This window comes from Dendrobium catenatum, unplaced genomic scaffold (genome assembly GCF_001605985.2).
Source record: "Dendrobium catenatum unplaced genomic scaffold, ASM160598v2 fragScaff_scaffold_1632, whole genome shotgun sequence".
Lineage (NCBI taxonomy): Eukaryota > Viridiplantae > Streptophyta > Magnoliopsida > Asparagales > Orchidaceae > Dendrobium > Dendrobium catenatum.
The window spans coordinates 1,080,139-1,096,610 of NW_021320094.1; positions in this window are offsets into that span (position 1 = coordinate 1,080,139).

A 16,472-nucleotide genomic window follows, 5' to 3' on the forward strand; every position below is an offset into this window, starting at 1 on the left:
CAGCGGTGGATGCGGGTGAGGCGGTGGCGGTGAAGTAATTTGTGTAGCAGGTGGTGTTGTATCATAATTTTCATGCATGTTTCTCTTTCTAGCTTGTATGAAGTATTAATATGTCCCAAAATAATTTAATTATAGCCTATATAAAATTCATGTTTTGCTTTAAAAATCACGTTTGATGACATTTTTTATCTAATTATTTTGAGTGAATTAAATTACAAAATTAAGAATATTACATGTACCAGTTCCACTCATCTTGATCTGTTGGCAGCAACGGCAGATTTAGGTGGGGGCTTGCCGGGGCACGTGCCCCCCATACCCGAGAAAAAAAAAAAAGCTTAAACATGATTTTCGCCTCCCGCTCTTGCCCCAGATACTTCTTTGCCCTAAAAATCTCGCATTCGGAGCTACGGCGGAGCAAGTCAGCAGAAACTGTCGCACAAGCTGCTCTTCATAGCTTGAAGAAGGTTCGTCTTAAAATTTTTCTTACCTATTTTGTTTGTTTTCAACCTCCAGCTCATGCCCGAAAGCACTCTTCACGGGCTTTCCCTTTCTTTTTTAAAAATCTTTCCCTGTGGCCAGTTGCCATGGAACAAATCCCGGTATTGTTCGCTGAAGACGGAGAAGATGATAGAAAGGGTTGTGTTTTGATTTGTTTTATATGGTTTTCCATCTTTCAGATGCATTCCTTAAGTTTAGCATTTGATTCTGTGTTTTGCTCAAAATTTTGATTTTATTTTGTTGAACCGCTAGTCACCTGCTTTCCCTTTCTCTGGATCCACGACTTGATTTGTTTTATTTGGTTTTTGTTTTTGTGTACTAATTGTATGATTTTCCTCTTTTTGTTTGGGTTCAGTTGTAGTGAAATGAAATTAAAAAAAAAAAAAAATCCTCTTGGTGTTGTATGGAAGGAATTATTATAGTGAAATTAATAAAAAAAAAAACTGTCTTTAACTAGTTGTTGTTGAATTTGAATTAACTTCACATAAATGTCTTGATGGCAGCTTTTGATAAGAATGAATGGAAAGAAATTCACGAAGTAAATAAAATAAAAAAAGTTGGTAAGGCTGATGAGATTGCTAATTGTGCTATATTTGTTTGTTTGTTTCATGTAATGAGCTGCGCTAGTTATAAATTCATGTTCTTGTGATTTCGTTTAGGCCAAGAGCATCAATTTTATGTTAAGCAATGAGACATGAAATACATGGTGCTTATTTAATACTAAGAATTGGTGTAATTTAATTACAAATTATTATATATTTTGAGTCACTGATTAGATTGTAAGTATTATATTTAATAGTTTTTATTTAAAAAAATTAAAAATGTCCATGATAGTCCTAAGCACGGATGAAAAAAATTGAGAGAATTTAAAAAAAAAAAAAATTAGGTCCCCTCTATAAAAAATTTCTGGCTCCGCCACTTACTTTGAAAGATTGTACACATAGAATTGTTCGGTGTTGAACATGCAATACAAGCGCAATGATGAACAATAACTGCGCTTTTATTGTTCACAAAGATAAAATCGAATAATTCTCTATACCCAACCTCCACACGTAATAATTTCTCTGGGGAGTCACTTCTTCCCTTAATTAAGACGACGAACTAAAAGTTTTGGGTGGTGAGGCTTCACAGGCTCCGTCGCTGATTGACAGTCTAATTAAGAGGTCTTGAATTTGAATCTTCTGAATGACAATTCACAGCAGCACAATTTTTATTTTACTTCTCTATTAAACAATGAAGATCACCACAGTGTTACCCTTTAGAAATGGACTATTATATAACTTTATACTGTGTTGTATTTAATGAAATTGGGTTTTGCCTCGAATTACCCCAAAAAATAATTTATAACTGAAAAAGATTAAAATATCTTCAAAATATTAAAATAGGATTGGATAGACATGGACTTATTGCTGCGGTTCCATAGGTGTATATAGGCATCTTAATAATAATATTTTATATAAAATAATTTTAGTAAAAAAAAAAGGCATCTTAAGATTAAATTTGTGCAAAATTACTTTTCAACCTATTTTGCTAAATAAATATATAACAATACTATTTGATCAATTACATGGATTTGAAGCATATAAATCAAATGTCTATATATATAGTGGGAGCAAGTATTATAAAGCTTTTATGTGTGTAATTTGTTTTGATGATCTAGTGAGATTTTTTTTTTTGTAATATATAATTATTGGAAACATATTTTATTTATAAGACTAAAGTATTGTTATTATCTCATTTATTGAAAACTTAAAGTTATTTTATTTTAGAGGAATTTGCATACATATCACTTTATTTCATGTTATTTATATATCTAATACCTAAAATTTTAAAATTATATTTCTACCATTCATATAAAATTTTAATATCAGATATATCACTCCTATATTTCATTCTTACAACTCATACCATTCTATAAATTTTAATATTTCATTCTATACACCCATATTTGATCTATGAAGGTATTAGATATGTAAATAATTTAAAATAAAGCGGTATGTATGTAAATCCATCTGTATTTTATTTGTAATCTGGCATAAAGTTATCAAACTATGAATATAATTCTTTTGAGTTATAATATTAGACCTATTAAAAATAGACATGTTATACATGAAATTGTTATGCTACACATTCATACTTGGTTTATATTATAAATGATGTAGCAAAATAATTCGATTAAAAATATGAGACTAAAAGTCCAATTACAAGAGCCAAAGAAGATGTTAAAGCAAAAGCTCAATCAAGGATCATTACAAAAGTCAGTTTATGGAGAAAGAATTAATTTGTTGATCTCATGAGCCATTGCAAGTGATATATCAACAAAAATTACCATGATCAAGCACGAATATCAAAGCATATTTGAACTTGAAGTTTTCAATATTAAATTTGTTATCATTTGAACTCTAATAGTCAAACTGAACGTCTCGACAAGACAAACCCAACAACATCAAAATTGATCCAATCCGAGCCCAAATGGGCTCAAATCAAGGGATTAAAGGCTACTTACAAGTTTTAGAGCACTAATTAGATGATCAAATGATCTTTGAATTAGAAACTTATAGTTGAATCAAGTAGCTCGAAGAGACGAATCCAACGAGCTCAATCTCACTTAATTCTAACATCATTAAGACACTTGAATGCTTGGAAAATGCTCTATGATCAATGGAGTTAATGCAAACCGTCTCTTGCGGCACTCAGAATTTGCTCTAGACCTTCTTCATATTTATGTAGCTTGCCACTCCAAAAATTGATAAATATGCCTTCATTCTTCACATGAGGGAGATAAGAATAATAGAGAGAGCACTATTGCATTTTTCATCCATCGCCACATATGGATGACCATCAGCAGTTATTGTCGCCGACAACCACCATTGTCAGCAACAATTAGCATTAAAAATCACAATCATATAGCTCTTTTGCATTTTGTAAATTTTTAGTATAAAAATTTTTGAACTTTAAATTTTTATACAAAAAAATATTTTTAAAAAATGTAAAAAATTTGTCACAAATAAAGTCTTAGGTTTCATTTGGGACTGCTTTCTTTCTGATTTACATTTGTGGCGTTAATCACAATTTTTTTAACCTTTGTTTTTTCACACATTTTAGAAAATTTTTGTAAAAGCTAAATACTTTCCACTCATTTTTCTTCAAACTATATAGCTCCTTAGCAAATTAGAATTAGTTTGTAATGTTTATACAACACTCAACATGGCATGTATCCACTATTTCAGATATTTCTTTTCATTTAAAATTTATAAGAATATTTTTTTTTTTTAAAAACAAGATTTATAATTAATTCATCATTAAACTAATTTAAATTTATAAAACTTTTCATGAAGAAATCGTTATTTAAGTTTCATTTGGGATCAACATGCTATGCTTAAGGCTCAATTAGCTATTAATTCTGATCAAAATGACTGGCTTGAGGAGTCTGATTCCTCACCACGTAGGGGTGTTGGGAAAGTGTTTTATGCTTCTGATGAGGATGTTCAAGCTATGTGCAATTTGAATGTAAAATCGTATTTCTGACAAAGCCTTCAACCGGGGTGGAGGAAATCGTAGGAGAAAGAAGTCTAAAAGGAATTAGTTTTCTCTTCCTCTTTGGTTTGGGTTGTGGGGTTTCTGTGATTAGCCGGTTTTGATGGGTGGATTTTTGTGTTCAGATGCTTGGATTGGGGGTTTCTTTTTTGTGATTGCCTTCTCTTGTGCTATGTGTTTACTTTCCTTGTGCGAAGTTGCATTGCTTTTTTTTTTTTGCAGGTTCTTATATATTGTTGAGTTCTGCTTTTGCTTCTGGGATTTTATGATAGTGTGTTAGGACTGTTTTGGTGCTACTGTTGCTGCAAAAGGAGCATTTTTGCTCGATCGATTGCCAGTTGCTTTCGTGCTCCGATTGTTGGTTTATTTAGTTTTGTTTTATTGTGCTATGTGTATTTAGTTGGTTCTCGTGGCTTGTAGATTTTGATTCAATTGATGTATTTCTAGAGGGCTTGAAAATCTTTAAGGACTTGTATCTCTGTTTTGGTGTAAACGCATAAGCCTCTTTCATGGGATTTTCCCAAAAAAAAAAAAGTTTCATTTGGGATAACTTTCTTGCTACTTTTTAATACAAATTTTATAGTTCAAAAAAAAAAAACTAAAATATTACTTTAAAAAATAGTAAAAACGTTGTTCCAAATTCAAATAAAATCTTAACATTTTTTTTAGATATTTTTTATTTATTGTTTTATAATGACTTAAGAGACCGACCTGATTCATACCGTTCCGTGCACATTTGAAATATTTGCAGGAAATTACATTGCAATAAGAGCAATAGGCACGAATGCTTCTTCTTTCTCTTTGTATAGTTTTTTTTTTTTTTTTTTAACGCCTAAATGTCAGAAAGAAAGGAGAGAAGACTTGACCAAGCCATACATATAAAGAGGAGCTAAGCTAATTAGTTGGTGAAAATTATATTTGAATTTTGACTTAATCTTATTTGCTTAGTATAAATAATGTCATAATTTATAAATAGTTATGAATAATATTATTTTAAATTTATCTTAAACTCAGTAAAATATACTATAACCATCTTAGAAAAAAAATTAATTAATCATAATTAATTCTACAATCATGAGTAATTAAATGATTAACTATATATCTCATATGTAAGTATTATAATTTTATGTCTGAATTAAACATCTAATTAATCATGGCTAAGTTCTAAATGATTAATTATTCATCTCAAATTTAAGTATTATAATCATCTTAATTAAGAATAATATTAATCATAACAGGTTTTTATTATGAGCAATTAGTACTTGATTAATTAATGAACTAATACTTTATTATCAGTCATACGTCACCAAAAATCGTCTTGATCAGGCACGAATCTCAAAGCATACTTGAATTGAAAACTTCAAAAATTAAAATTTGGACCATCCAAACTTTGACTTCAAGAACTTATAGTCAAATTAAATGTATCAAAGAGAAAAACAGAACGATACCAAAATTAGTTCATTCGTAGCTCAAATGGGTCCAAATCAAGTGATCGACAAGATGAATGCATATTTGAAAGGTTCAAAGAATTAATTGGCTTACAAAATGACTCTAAATAAGAGATGCTTATAGTTGAATTGAGCGGCTCGACAAGACGAATGCGATAAGCCCAAAATTGTTTAATTATGACATCATTAAGACACTTAAATACTTGACAAACGCTCCATGATCAAAGAATCAGTACGGGTCATCCGATGGAACACTAAGAATTTGCCTCAGATCTTCTCCATATTCTACAGAGCATCTCACTCTCAAAATCTATAAATAGACTCCATCTTTCCACAGGAAGAGGGGCTTGGACTTTGGAAGGTTTAGACCCCAAATTAGAGACTCAAGAGAGCTCTAAGGCTTACAGCATCCCGGAGCACCACCATGGCACCACCACTGGAGAATAGTCACCATCAGGCTGCCACTGCTGGACCTTTGCCCGACCATCGCCGTCGGACCTCCATCTAACAACCATCACTCGGAGTATAAAATTTGCCACCCATCGATCACAATCCCTCCAACCTTTGTCGCTCGCCTACTACGATTCATACTACCATAATCGCCAACCGAATACAGTCCTTCCAACTCCTATCGCCTGTGGACTATGGTTCCTCCAACCTCCGTTGCCCGCCGACCATCGTTCCTCCTACCATCGCTAACTAAGGTCCCTCTGACCACTTTCGTCCACCTAACATGATCCATTCGACCACCGTTGACTACAGTCCCTCCTACTACTGTTGCATGTCGACCGTGATCCCTCTAATCTTTGTCGCCCGCAGACTAGGTCCCTCCAACAACAATCACCCGCCAACAAGAGTCTCTCCGACATCAATCGCTCGCCCACTGCTGTCCCTCTAAACAGAATCCCTCTTCAACGACAGTCCCGCCGACTAGGGTCCCTTTGAGCACTGTTACGTGCCAATTAGGGTCCCTCCGACCACCATCACTCATTGACTACGGTCCCTTCGACAATCTTTGTCCACCGACTACGGTCCCTTCGACCACTATCGCCCGCCTACAATGGTCCTGCCGACCACATGAACATGTCAATGTTCTCTTAAGAGCAATTCTCATGTCAGTGAATTTTTTCTTAAGAGCAATTCTCATGTCAGTGAATTTTTTCTCTCCATCTATGCAAAGTGCTCTAAGTTAGAACTCTAAACCCTATATGTTCTAGCATGCAACAATCATAATTTAATAATAGTACAAATATACAAAATTAATTTTATTAACTAAAATTCTAATTGAGGCCTAATTAATCTAACTATAATTATTTTTTTAATTTAAGTTAATTATAGATATTGTAACTATTTCATATTATCATAATTAAATTAAGTCTTTTAAGCTAAGATATTTTGAAAGAAGGTGCGTAAGACATAATATTAGGATAACCTAATAAAAAAATAGTTAAAATGGGTTTTTAACGCATTTGAATATGCTTTGAGATGAATATAATATATAATAATTTTTATTGTGCTTATCTCAAAATATATTTAACAGCTCTAAGGTCTTCCTAACAATGTATTTCAAAATTAGCTAAAGCCAAAAACTATACTGTTTAGTTGAGAAAAAAAATATTGAATTTGCTTTAAGATAAATACAATACATATATAATTTATTTTATTTTTATCTTTAAATATATCAAAAACTATTTTTACCAAAAAAAACCGCCGTGGTCCTAAATAAGTAAATAGAACCGAAATCTTGTCTTTAAAATTTATTTTTTTTAATAAAAAACTTTTTAATTGGAAAAAACATATATTATTAAAAAATAATGATAAATACATTTTTTTTTTATAAAAAAGTTGATTAATAAATGCTTATTATTGCTCGATCAACTCGAATCTTGATGCCCGTGCAAGCACCGCTATTCATTAAGTAGTTGGACGAACCATCCGCGAAGCTGCCTCCTATATATAATATAAAAATATAGCATTTGACTTGACTTTATCTCCCGACAATAAATAAATTTAATTTAATTTTTTAATCACCCAGCTTTTCTTAGCAATCAAGTATACAAATTATACCCACCACTGGTTTGTCTTGGTGGTAAAGAGCCGGCTGGGCAAAGCTCAGGTCCTTGGTTCGAATTCCTTGGCAAACAGTGAAAGTCTTAAGTGTTGGCCCGTATAAATTGGTGTGGGTTGTGAGAAACGGAGCAGGGCAAGAAACCGGACAGAGGAAGGGAAACAGAGAAGATGAATTTGTATATTATTATTATGTTGTTTCAGGGTATTGGTTACAGGACTTATATAAGTGTAAAAGAGAAAGAGAAATGGGAGAGTGTACATGTGGGATAAATACAATATGTGTATTATGCTAACGGGTTGCATGCTAGCTAGGTCGACCGGGATTTACACTGGCCTAAAGACAGTGCTTCCTCGTCACAAAAAAAAGTATACAAATTATTAGGAGTTGTCTGGGGTATGACTATCTGTAGAAACATATTTTGACATGTGGAAATAATAATTGATTATAAGTTTACTGTGCAAAAAATAGTTTTATTATTTTGATTGCAAAAATATAAATTTTAATTATAGAGATTTCTAAGAAATAATGAGAAAATAATTGACATATGAAATTATGGTTGTTATCTGAAAATCATAACATGAAGAAAGCTATATCAATTTTGTCTATGATTTCGTTTGGGATAATTTTTTTATTGCTTTTTAAAACATTTTTTTAGCATACAAATTTAAATTTTGCATCAAAAATCTGCTTTAAGCTGAGGTAAAAAAGCCTATCGAACGAAACCTAAATTTGCATACTACCATTAAAAATGCATTTCACAAAATAAAATAAAGCAAAAAAATGAACAAAAATTTCACGTTCAAATGCATATCCAAATTATCGGAAGTAACAATGAAAGATCAAGATGTCCTCAAACAATTTTATGAAACATCTTCTTGGCATCCATCGCCTCAGCACTGTTTACCATCATTTTATTGCTTCATTTAAAAAAAATATATATTCTGTGCAGACGTTGAACACCGTTTAGAGATCAACTATAATGTGTCACATCATCTCTTTGATTGGTACTGCTTGGTGCCGCTAACGTGGCTATACTTGATTCTCCTTACATCAGGCGATTAATTCTTACTGTTTTTTAAAATAAATATTTTTATAAAAAAAAACATTTTTGAACTATAAATTTTTTATATTAAAAATTTACTTTAAAAAATAACAAAATAAATTATCCCAAACGAAAAAGCATTGACACTGTTGAGCATCATAGGAAGCATCATAGTTAATTTTTTATAGCTAGTTGATATTAATTAGTATCTACTAGCTAGGCTTTCCGGATCAGGATAAGGCTTCTTTGGGCCGCACATAGACTTTCCTTCTCGCTCATAAAAAATAAATATATATCTGTGCCCTATAGCAAATATTGAAAGGATCACCACGACACCATCACCTTTCTTCAAGTCGTGAGAAAAATTTTACAACTTCTTCACGCATTTATGTTTGTTTGAATTGCCGCTCTCTTTCAACAAAACACACTTGACTCAATCTACCAAGTCATAAAATACAAAGCAACTTCCATACATCTACAGCAAATATATAAAAAAAAGGACCTGTAAATTATTTTTTAAAACAAAAACTTAACGGCAGAAATACGCTAAAAAAGCCTATAAATACAACGCAGATAGATGAAGAGGAGAATAGAAAAGTCTTTTAGCTGGCAGTTGAAGATTCCGTCAAAGAGCACAGATAAAAATGGCAGTAGAAAGTTTTGAAGTTCATGGAGGAGGTGAGGTCATGTTCTGTTTGATTATCATGTGGCTCTCTATTATCTCCATGATCATCTTCTCCTGCATCGATCATCCGAGGAGTTCGAATAAGCATTCGAGGAAGAGTTCAAGCCATGGATGCAGTGATGGATCCTATCTTTCTTTTTGATCATCTCAGTAATTCTTTCTGATGAGCAGATCGGGGAAGAGTTCAAGCCATGGATGCAGTGATGGATCCTATCTTTCTTTTTTATCATCTCAGTAATTCTTCCTGTTGAGCAGATGGAAGATTTATCTGCAACTCTCTCTTTCTCTCTCTCTCTCTCTCTGGGTGCTTTGGAGATGTGAATTTTTCTCCCTGCGAAGACCCTTCTGTCTGAGACTTTGTTCCTGGTACTATTTTGTCCCATGTAATCTGCAAATGGGTTTGTCATATTCTGTAAGATGTGTAGAAATGGTTTTTAAGTTACGATGTTATTCAGAAATGTAATTTTCAGAAAAATGGTGGCTTATATGTATACAAGAGAGTTGTAGTTTTCTTACTTTGGATATTATGAGCTGCCATGGAACTTCTTTATAATTGCCAGCTGCAGAAAAAAAGAAAAATGTCTACCAAAGATTAATTAATGTTTTCCATGATAGAATCAATGAATAAAAAATGAGAGTATAATATATTTTCTTATAGTTTCTAATAACTAGTGATTTGGATTAATTAACTAGTAAAACAACAATAATTAATGAAAATAAATTTGATTAATGTTATTTGCTTAATTAATTTGAATAATTAATGAAAATAAATTTGTTGTTTATCTCCAGGTTTGTTTTTCAGTACACTCCACATCATTATTGATCAACTATATTGTTCCAAAGCAGGTCCTTTTAATTTATCTGGCTGTTTTTGACAATGTAATTCTAGAGATTTTTTTATTCTGAAAATAACTTTTGTTGCGAGCTAGAATATACGCGTGCGGCGGTACGCGTTGTAAGAATATCCAGTGTATAAACAGATCGAGAACACAAGATTTTTTGTTACATGCATGGAAAATCCTGAAAAGGGGATAAACCATGAGGCCACACCTAGTTGAAACGATTCCACTAGTGTTTGAGTTGATTATAGTTAACTGAATCGTCCTCGAGGGCAATCAGATTACAACAATCAAACGTCTAGTTGAAATCTACTGACAAACGGAAGTCATGCGCAGGTCCGACAACATTTATTTGGGCGGAAGTTTGGCGTCATTTGGTGGTCCGGTGAAAGTCCGACTTTATATGGCGGTCCAGCAGAAGTCCAGACGTCAATTGGTGGTTCGGAGGAAGTCCAGGCGTCAGACGGTGGTCCTGTGGAAGTCCGGGTGCCAGTTGGTGATCCGACGGAAGTCTGGGCGTCAGTTTATGGTCCGGCAGAAGTCCAGTAAAAGTCTGATGTCGGACGGTGGTACGGTAGAAGTCTGGCGTCGAGCGGCGGTCCGGCTGAAGTCTGGGCAATGGTCGAGGAGGAGCTTGGTGGCAAGAGCAATCTCCGATCTCTCTTCTTGCTTCCTTGCTAGGGGTCTCCTTTTATGACAAATGAGGGGTCTATTCATAGATTTTCTAGAGTGACATCGATAGTAAATAGAAGGAAGATCTATGGTAAGTTGGGAGTGACTTGCATGGACGCCCGATGTTGATTACTTAGATCGTGGATTGTTCATTTAACATTTGAGCGTCTTAGAGATTTCAGCATTCCGTGATCTTGGACTCGTTGGATTTGTCTCGTCAAGCCGCTCGATTCGATTATAAGCATGTCACATTTGGAAACCATTTAATAATACAAATTGTGGTTTGAACTTTCCAACAACGCTTTGGGTCCCTGATTTGGACTCATTTGGGCTCGGATTGAGTTGAATTTGGTATCGTTGGGTTCGTATTTTTGAGACATTCAGTTATGTTGTAAGTTTGTTGAAATTGGAGTTCATATGGTCCCAATTTTAATTTATGAAGTTTCCAACTTAATATTGCCTCAATATTCGTGTCCGATCAAGGTAATTTTTTTATGATACATCAAACTTTAATAATTTTGAGATCCATTTCCATTATAATTTAATAATCTAATTTTAATTCACTTCAAAGGATTTAGAGCAAGTTATATAAATCTGTTTGTAAAGTTGATATGAGGGAAAAAAAATTAATTATTTTAGTTATAAAAAACAGTGTTTTATCACAATATTTTTGAAAAGTAACCAAAAAAAGTTGTTGTCAAACAAAATTATAGTCCGTCTGAAAATCAAAACAACGATAAAGCTATTCCAACCAAACGCAAATATGTTCAAATTGCTTAATTTTGTGCCCAACAACCAATAAAAATAAATAAAGCATTATTATCTAAGCTGATGAAGGAAAACAATAACTATATGCTGCTTAAGTTGACATTGTCTCATTAACCATGTGATGAATTTTCAAATCTGTTAGGTTAAGCAAATTAGTTATAGATTAATGGTTAAGTTTCAAATTTTAATGACTTTTATAAAGTTAGGTTACAGATTTTTTTTTTTTTTAAACAGAGACATATTAATCAACTCAAAACGGTTACAACAATGAAAGAGAGGGAGCTAAAGCAGAAAAAGGAAAATTACAGCAAAAAACGGACTCAGTAAACGGCCGAGGCTACCAATGCCCTGAAGCCACGCACGGACCGTCCAATCAAAGGTTGCCACCAGCAAAACGACAGGGACGCGAGCCCCGATCACATCATTGCCCTTAGCCCATCGCAACATCAAAACTACACGAAAAAATCATCGTCTACATGGGCCTCTCCCCCAAAATCTCCCCCGAGAAGCAACATTGAAAAGAGGTCTAGCACCAACCAGAGTGAAATCATTACCAGGGTCAGAACCATCACTGCAATCCGGAGAATCCAAACCACCTTCAGAAAATTCAGATTCTGACAATCTGACGAACCATCCAAACAATTAAGATGGTTCCTAATCTCCAAACCAGAAGATTCACCCAAACAGTTAGCCATAGATTGCGAATTGATCAAATTTACTGGAACCTTAATTAACTTGTTGACAAACGGATCACTGGCACCAGACGAAGGAGGCTCAGCCTCAAGCAAAACAGGAACCAAAGCAACAAACGAATTAACAGCAGCACCACCTTCGGAGTTATTAAAATTTTCCGTAGCCATAGTCGGCAAAATCACATTGCTAACAGACGCTAAAGAAGGAGGAAAAAAAGGAGTAGCATTCGGGGATAACGCACCCGTAGCAGTATCAGATATAATTCCGCCAACACCCAGCACTCCATTAGCCACCAAAGTAGACACAGTTTCATTCAAATCAACCTGAACTAAAGTAACCGACACAGGATCCACAATAGTAGTAGGAGTTTCTACAGTTATCGGAAGAGCAGAAAGTTCCAGCTCATTATTAAGAGTAAGGCAAACATCCACAACCGGACCACCCTCACCAATCACAACCTCACCATTCACATCCTTCAACGAATCAGAAATCCCCTCAAAAATAGGGGTAATAGACGGAGGCTCAGCAGCATGTAAATTATCGAAAAAAAAATCAGAATTCACATTTTCACCCACCAGAATAGTATGAGTAACAACATTATCGCCATTTCCAACCTCTAAATTAGCGATAGGGGGAGAATTTTTAATGACAGGAGCAGAAGGACGGCAGTTACCTAGCGAGTGACCAATACACTTACAGCCGGCACAGAATTGAGGGAACTCGTCAAAAACCACTTCTTGAGTGTAACCTAGAGATTCCGAGCCTAACGAGACTTGCTTAGGATAGGATTTCGTTATATCTAGCTCAACTAACACACGGGCAATAGAAGGACGGGAACCGATAGCAGTAGCTTCGTCAATTTTCAGCGGCTTCCAAACAATCCGCCAAGATCAAAAAGAATACGAGGCGAAAAGAAATGGGGACGAAGGCGAGGAAACGAAACCCAGACAGGTATCACCGGTGACTCAACACCAATGTCCAACGTCGGCGACCACTTCGTCAATTTCATAACGCAATTAAAAACTAGGTAAGAACGGTGACAAAACACCCTACAGTAATCTAGATCATTATATAACTTTATCAGAATATGAGAAGGATCTAAAATCATAACAGAGACCTCATTATTCAACTTCAAATTGAAAAAAAAAAATTACGAATCGATTCCAAAGGTGGCCTTTTGGAAGGGAAGAAACCCACAAAAGAAAACTGAAAGGGGGCAGTAAGCTCATTAATTTCCTGATCATAAACCCATAACGACGGTAAGCCACGGAAAGTGGAAGCAATCAACTCCGGAAAAGAGGACTTTGAACCAGCAAGTGCTTCACGAACCCCCGGGGGGTTTCCCCCCCCCCCCCCCCCCCACACACACACACACACACACACAAAAAACCGGGGTCCCTTAACTTAATAGCCCCCATGCCGGCATAGCCGGCGTATGCCGGCGAAGATGAGAAAAACCAGCAAAAAAAAAATAACCAAACTAGAAAGAAGAAACAGAGAGACGAAAACTCCCCTGAAAACGAGAGATCGTCCGAGAGAAATCCCCCACCGGCCGGAGGAAGGCGCCCGGAGCCACGAACCCTAGCAGAGCAGCTAGGGCGAAAAAAGTCAAAAATTTTTGTTAGGTTACAGATAATCCATCAGAAATATTATAAATGAATTATTCATCAATATTAATAAAAATATTCATTAATAATTGGTCGATAATTTCATGGCTAAAAGCTCCTTAGTTTTCTATAAAAAATTCCCACATAGCATTAATTAGTATAAGATGAAATGTACAACTGTTTGAGTAACTGACTCTTTTATAAAATAGATAGATTCACAAATCAATGCAGCTTACATTAATATTTGTAGGGGTGTAACTGAGTCAAGCCGACTTGTGAGCTGAGCTCGATGACCGAACGAGAAAAGGTTTGAACTAGCCCTAGCTCGACTCATTAGCTCGTAGGCCAACTTGTTTAAAATATTTTAATATAAAATACACTTAAAAAATATTAAGATTCAAGATTTTAAGTACAAATTAAGTTATTAAAATATTTAAAAATTCTATTCCAAATTCATAAAGCAATTCTATATTATTTTCTTATAATTGCACATTTATTTATCATTTTATTATAATATTTGCTTAAATCATAATAATTTTTTTCTCTTTCATAATAACGGAGCTACTCGTGAGCCGGCATAAACTCGCAGAACAAAGCCCAAGATTAAACTCGAACTCAAGCTCAAGCTCAAGCTCAAGCCAAAGGTGACTCGAACACGGCTCAACTCTTTTATACCCCTAAATCTATTGGTTGGGAGCTTTCGCTATCAACTAAGAGGTCTTGAGTTTTAGTTGTGTATATAATGTGCATATGAATGTGCATTAATTAGCCAAAAAGTCCAAAAAAATAAATAAATAAATAAAATCATGATAAAGGTTAGGAACTTAGGATGGGATATATATATATATACATATGCTCAGGATCGGTTTTGACTCAGTTCAGAAGGCTCAACCTACCTTATCAACAAACAATAAAATAAAAAAATTCAGCCTATTGATTAAAATAAAGAAGAACTTTCACATATTTGAATAAAAACGAAACTGATCTTTATCGTAATTTTTTTTTTAAATGAGATAATTTCTTATCAACTAAGAGGTCTATTATCGACCACGGCTAAATATTTCTTTATGAATAAATAAATAATCTAATTGTGCATGTGACAATTATTTCTATTGCAGTAGTATTGTTTTAGTTTGCATACTTCATTGCTAAGAAAAGACGGGAGAATAAAATATTAAATTTATTTAATTCTGGAATAAAAGCAAAAAAAATGCGATATTTCCTACTACAAAGATTGTAAGAAGGTTGCTTGTTCTATCCAAGTATCAGTATTTAGACGAACCACATCTTCATAAGGCTCTGCCTACTAGCATTAGACGCCGGTGGTCATTCATAGACATCCATCATTGTCAATAAGCAGGAGTGCAAATAAGTCGAGTCGAACTTGAGCCACGGAGTGTTTGAGTCGAGCTTGATTGCCAAAAATCGAGCTCGAGCTCGTTCTCGACTCAACAAGGGAAAATAAACTCGTCGAGCCACAGTTTGAGCCTGTTAACGAGCCCCACGCTTGCGTCGTCATCCGCATTCGTCAGCTGGTTAGCATCTACGTTGTCCGACTGCGTCAGCCCCGCGGCTGCGTCGTCCACATTCGTAGTCGACCACCACCACCTTCGTCGTCCGCCAGTGGCAGCGTCTGCTTGCATCGTCCGCGGGTCAACGCCCTCCGCTGTGTCGTCCGTGTTCATATGTGACGGCATGTTTTCATTTTCCCACCGACAGAAAACCCGCAGTTTCAATTTTCTCGCCGCAGTTACGCAAGCTGCTCGACAAGCTCGCGAGTCGAGTAGTGGGGTGTTCGAACTCAAGCTCGTTTAGCCATCGAGCTCGAAATCGTGTTTGAGCTCAACTCACGAGCTCGATAAGCTCAACTCATTGAGCCTGTTAATGAGTTGAGCCCGAATTAGCTTACAAGCCGGCTTAACTCAGTTGCACCCCTATCAACAAGGCCCATTCATTAATTGTCAATGACAATGCTCATGTTCGCCATTAGGCATCACCAATATTGTTGTCACCTGTAATCGATATCAACACTAATAATTTTGATGCGCAACATCAATAATAATATTCACGCATGTTGTCTCCAATAAAAAACTATATCAACATTTATCAATAATCTTGACGCCTACCTTCATCAACAAGACCAATGACTGTCGTGTGAACTTCATTTTTATGAAAAAAAAAAAAAAAAGTATAATCAAACAAAACCTTTGTAACTTCAACAAGCACGCTTAATTAGATGGAAACTTAACTTCAAAACCTTCAAGTTGGGTCACGTAAACTATTTCTTCTTGTCAACTTAGCTATTATTGTGAGACCTCATTCCCTTATTGTTCCTCTCTAGATTGAATTTTCCTCCCAAGATCGTCCGGGACGATAGTGAGATCGTCCAGGCCGATCTGTACTGTTCAAAATACCGTCCTGAAAATAGTTCTGGGAATCGTCCAGGCCGATTGATTTTGGTCCGATCGTCCCAGGACGATCTGGCGATCGGCCGGGCCGATCAGCCTAATGATATAAGAAAATCAGCTCGTTTTGAGGAGAGAGAAAATCATTTTAAAAACAAAATATCTGATTTGAGGAGAGAGAAAGAGAAAGGGAAAAGAGGAAAAGCT